Raw genomic sequence first — 6,098 nt, 5'->3', positions numbered from 1 at the left:
ACCCAGGCTGCCTCCTACAGCTGTGGGTTAGTGGGATTGTGGGATGTTCAGACAGGCGGTGCAGCTGGGGCTCCTGTCCCTGTTGGTTTTATGTCTCCTTATGTGGTCTCAGCTTTGCTCATCCAAGTTCCCTGCCTGCTGTGCTTCCTCACTCAGATGTGGTTTTAAGGGGGGGTCTTTCAAGACTGTTTTTGAGTCTTTTCCTATCCCGCCAGCCAGCTCCCAAATGACACAAGATTATTTATTTGTTACTAATTATGAAAGCTTGGCCTTAGCTTAGGCTTGGGCCACTAGCTCTTATAACTTTAACCCATTTATTTCTAATCTACGTTTCGTCGTGTGGTTCAGTGACCTCTGATGGGTACTGCATGTCTGACTAGAGTCCTGCTGGTGTCGCCTGTGTGCCTAGATTCAAACTTTCTGCCCTGTAGCGCCTGCACTACAGGACTGGACATGAGCCAGGAACTAGGCTGGGGATTTAAAAACACAGAGGTACAGGAACACGGGTCATCCTTGATACAAGAATGCCAACTTGATTGTGCTCCAGGGAAGCTTATATAGGGATCCTTAACTGATAGCCACAACCCACCAGAAACCACTCCCCTGCCATCAGGAACTCATGAGGGCCTCATGCTCAGAGCAGCTGCAGGCATGCGAAAACAAGTTGTTTTGCTCCATTCACTCCAGCTGGCCAAGGGTCTGAGGCAGGCAAAGAAAGTCAAGGGGCCAGGGGTTTGCAGCCCCCAACACTGCCTGGGAGTCCCGCCTGTTCCTCCTGCCTATTGGCTGTTCAGCTTTTTACTACACCAACCCATGGCAATACATTTTCACACAGTGCACAAATATCCCATAACACGATTTGGTTTTGTTCTGTAGTTCAGGCATTCTGCACTTGAGAACCTCCTGCTTCAGCTTCCCAAGTTCTGGCTTATGCGCATCAATGGGTGCCTTCATCGAGAGAGCCTCTTAGAAGAAACTGCTCAAACCCTTCCCCCAAGTGCAGGCCAGCTGGCAATCCTGGGTGCCACACAGGTGTGGAGCCACTCGGGTTCATGCTTTTCCCTTGTGTCTCCGCGTACTTAAAGTGGTTCCTGCCAATGCTTATGGCGAAGAGTGCTTTCCTCTTAAAGTCAGCAAAGTGAGGGGTGTGATTCCCAAAAAGTGAATTACGGAAGTAAAGACGTCTTTCTGAGGGGTCTCCTGGCCTTGCACAGAGCAGTTGTGTGTTCTGTTTCCTGAGTGGTCTCTGAGACAGTGGAGCTGCTTCATATGCTAAGTGGAGCATGTGTAAAGGAGCAATTGTCTCTGTGGGGAGAGTCAAAGAAAGACTGAACTAAACACTGACTTCTGGGGCTGGAGAGATGGCTCAGGAGCTCAGAGCACTTGCTGATCTTGCAAAGGACCTCAGTTCCCAGCACCTGTGTTGGATAGCTCAAAACTGCATGTAACTCTGGCTCCAAGTCCTGTACCACCTTCTTCTGGCTTCTGCATGTTCTTGCTCATACATACACATGCACATAAATAAAAATAAAAGCAAAATCTAGGGAAAACCCCAGAACCTTTGTTTTCTTTGAACTTTGGAAATTATGGAACATAGGGGATGAGTATAAATAATGTTACCTCTGACAATGTATCAGAGCAGGGGTGTTAAACATGTGCCTGCAAAGGCATTGACACATTGTGACAGCAGAAGGTCCTGTGTCAGTGTGTGACCTGAGCAGGAAAGTGAGAAGCTGCCATTTGTACAGATGTGGCCATGCGTTGTGAGCGTGTGTCTTGACTTCACAATACTGGAAGAATACAGAAACCGACAATACTGGCTGGACTCAGGAGGGAGCTACACGGAACCATGGAGATTTAAGGTGAAGAGGAGCATAGGAGAGTCGAGGGCAGAATGCTCACTGCCTTCCATCAGCCTTGGAACGTCTGCACAGCTGCACACTGGTGGGTGAGGACCCCTCGGCACTCGGAGTAAATGGAGCATTGCCCATCTTGTCAGCCCTCTTGGTGGAAGGCTTTGTCACATGAGGTCTGTGGCCATCACCACGCCTTGATGGTGACTTCCCACTTGAGAATCCGTGCCCTTGTGGATTCTTGTGTCTTGCTTGGGGAGATTCCACACATAGTGACTTGTCTGTAGTTTCTGGAATGATGGCAACTAAGCTGTAGAAGGCTCGCTACAATCTTCCTGATTATACTGTAGCTCTGTCAGGCCCCCCAGGATTCCCGGGATTCAGAATGGCCATTCTCACAGTTTTTCTCTGTTACTGTGGGAAACGTAGGAATGCATCGGTGAGGACTAGTGAGGGTACTATTGTGATCAGGAAAGAGTTTATTTCAGTTTACAGCCCAGGAAACAACAGTCCATCAATGAGCAAAGACAGGATGGGAACTCAAACAGGAGAGGAACCTAGAGGCAGGAGTTGATGTAGAGACCATGGAAGGGTGCTACTTGGTTGGTGTGGGACCATGGTCTGTATTCTGTTGATTATATTTTAAATAAATGCTGATTGGCCAGTATCCATGCAGGAAGTATAGGTGGGACAACCAGGCAGGAAATAGAGGCAGGTCAAGGAGAACAGGAGAATTCTGGGAAGGAGGAAGCCCATTCCTCCGCAGTCCTTGCCCAGACACAGAAGAAGGAAGATGTGACTGACTCACTGAAAAAGGTACCAAGCCATGTGGCTAACATAGACAAGAATAATGGGTTAATATAAGTTATAAGAGTTAATAAGAAGCCTGAGCTAATGGGTCAATCAGTTTATAACTAATGTGGACCTCTGTGTGACTTCTTTGGGACTTAACGACTGTTGGAACTGGGTAGGACAGAAAACCTCAGTCAACAAATGGTGCTCAATGTGTGGACAACTGTATCCACATAAAGCCTGACAGAGCTTGGGAAGTTATTCCAGACCAAAAAAAATAGAGTTGCCGGGCAGTGGTGGCGCACACTTTTAATCCCAGCACTCAGGAGGCAGAGGCAGGCGGATCTCTGTGAGTTCAAGGCCAGCCTGATCTACAAGAGCTAGTTCCAGTACAGGAACCAAAAGCTACGGAGAAACCCTGTCTTGAAAATCCAAAAAAAAAAAAAAAAAAATAGAGTTGAGCACAGCTTATTGACAGCAGCATTTCTCAGGTGGACTCTGTTTGCTAGAGGCAAATGAGTCTCATTTAAGATAGGCTTCCTGACTCAGTTTTAGCTGTAAAACCTTGCAGCTCGGGCTGGGTGGTGGTGGTGCATGCCTTTAATCCCAGCACTTGGGAGGCAGAGGCAGGTGGATCTCTGTGAGTTCGAGACCAGCCTGGTCTACAAGAGCTAGTTCCAGGACAGGCTCCGAAACCACAAAGAAACCCTGTCTCGAAAAAACAAAACAAAACAAACAAACAAAAAACCTTGCAGCTCTTTTAAGAGGTCCTGCTACGAAATACTTGAATGGTGTTGATGAAAAGCTGATCGCATGCTTTCTGGTGGTGGCAGGGGCCTTGAAATGCCACAGAGTTGTGGTAAAAACATGGCTCTGGCCGGTACCTCCTCCATGAGGCTGGAATCTCAGAAAGCTAAGAAATGGGCTGGATCCAGCCATCAAAGTCACGACTTTAATCCTACCCATGTTGCTTAGCAAATTAAAGACTCATGTGGTCAAAAAAAAAAAAAGAGAGAGAGAGAGAGATATACAGTAAAGAGAGATTCAAAGGCAAAACTTCTAAATGTTTTATAGTGTGTTAAATATATATGCAGGCTTGGGAAAATAAAGAAAAAGGTTAAAGTCCTTATAATAAAAAAAAGAGAGTAGTATATAAGTTAAAGAGTCAATAAGAAGCCTGAGCTAATGGGTCAATCAGTTTATAATTAATGTACACCTTTGTGTGATTTCTTTGGGACTTAACAAATATGGGAACAGGGCAGAACAAGGACTGGGCAGGACAGAAAACCTCATTCAACACTCGCTGGCTTGCTCAGCCTGCTTTCTTCTCAAACCCAGGACCGGCAGCCCAGGGGTGTCCCCACCCACCATGGGCTGGGCTCCCCACCATCTGTCATAAATAAGAAAGTGCACAGGGTTGCCTACGGCCCCACCTCACAGAAGAGGCATTGTCTCAGTTGAGGTTCCTTTCTTTCAGATGACTCTAGCTTATGCAAAGTTGACATAAAACTAGCAGGACACAGTCCACATATAGAAACATCTAGAAGAAACCTGATTCCAAGCATCCCTCAGAGGAGTCAGCACAGGCTTGATCTCATCCAGGTAAGCAGCATGGTCTTCCAGGGAGGTTCAGCTAATCTCAACCCAGGTTTTTCTTGGGGTCACAGAGGTGCCTTCTGTCTGGCACATCTCAAACTCTAGATTCCCATGGGGGAAGGAGAGAAGCACTGTGAATCCAAGTGGCCAAAAGCCAGCTAAGGGCTAGCCTGTGCCTGGCCTTTCTTCCCTAAGAACAGAGACTCAGGCTCACCACATGGGGAACCAGATCCTGCCACCAAACCTGTGAGCAGAAGGTTTATGGAGCGTTTGGGCTCTCTGGATCCCCTGAGGTGGAAGTGATACTTCAGATCACTGAATTCTGGGGTCATGTAGTGAAACTCGTAGCTCGCTGACTGTTTTGACACCCCTAAATGGTCATGTTGCCATCCCAGCAGACAGCACAGCCCCACATGGCTGTCTCCAGCTGGACACTGATTTGGGCTTGACTGGTGATCACTGCTCCCGTTTTAGCTAGTGAACAACCCCTGAAGAGGAGGAACTAAGGAGGAGGGGGGTAAAAGCATGTGTTGTGTGGAGCCTTTGGTACCTAGCCACTAACTTAGCCAAAGTACTGGGTCAAAGCCACAGTCTCAGCCACACCGTGTTGTGTGTCTCTCATCACAGCTGCCATTTCTCTGTGGCTCCGAGTAGGGATATCTGAGGACACATCTGGGCTCCTGGAAAATCTGTGGTGGCTGTTTGCTCATTCCACACACCAGTTCTGACACTTATCCTTCCCATTCTCAGAACTTCTCAGAACTAAAGATTCTGGCACCCATTGGCCTATATGAGAAGTAGTCAGGTACCAAGAATTGACGTAGGTTTGTGTTCTCTTTGGGTAATTTTTAAACCTTGTATCAGAATGATGGCTTTTTTTCCAAGTCAAATGATCTGTCACTGTTTATCCAGATTCTGGTAAAAACGGATATTTCCCAATAACAAGATCTCTGAATACTTGAGCCAGTTCTAAACCGTGGAAGTCCATAGTGCGCTAATCCGCCACCTGACCTGACACAATTCGCTCCCTATCACTGAACATACCGCCTTCGGCTCTGTGTTGCCTACTCTTCCTAATTTTCACACTTGTTTGTGGGAGGGGGACCTCCTAATCTCCTTATGTTTGTTTATGTCTCTGTGTGGGCGCAGGTACGCTGTGGCTTGTGTGTGGAGAGTCCAAGGGCTTGGGAGGGGCCAGTTCTCTATCTTGTGGGTTCCAAGGATCAAACTCAGGTCGTCAGTCCTGTTGGCAATATGAACTTCATTTAATAATTCATCTGATAAACCATTTGGTGACTCCAAGCCAGGGCCCCCAAGGATCAGTGCTGAGATTTGCAGCCAGGGAGGCGGCTGGATGGGAAGCTGGGAGAGTGCAGGACGCTCAGATGGGCTGTCACGGTTCAACAGAGCCCTGGACTCAGTTAACCTGAGAGAATCCCCCCTCAGGCACGCCCAGAGGACCATATTCCAGGCAATTCCTGGGTCTCGCGAAGCTGATGGTTGAGATCAGCTGTCAGGTACAAAGCAGGTGAGCTGCAGTAGTTGGGTTTCCCACACCACATCTCAGGAGGAGCGCGAATTCGCTGCTGATTTCCACAGCACTGGAGGTGAGCTGCAATGGGTTTCCTACACCGCGTCTTGGGGTTGTGAATTAGCCTGCTGTTTTTACAGTGTTGGAGTGGGGAAGATCTTTTAAAATATGACCCAAGTCCCAGAAACATGAAAGGAAAGATATACACAAGTTCAATTACATAAAAAATCCCACAAGCAAAGCAGCATAAGATAATGACAAATTACAAAGCATGATGAATCAAAGGGCTAATTTTTTTTAATAAATACAGAATGCCTCCAAATCAA

The sequence above is a fragment of the Microtus pennsylvanicus genome, chromosome 6 (assembly GCF_037038515.1).
Source record: "Microtus pennsylvanicus isolate mMicPen1 chromosome 6, mMicPen1.hap1, whole genome shotgun sequence".
Lineage (NCBI taxonomy): Eukaryota > Metazoa > Chordata > Mammalia > Rodentia > Cricetidae > Microtus > Microtus pennsylvanicus.
This window is presented reverse-complemented; position numbering follows the sequence as displayed.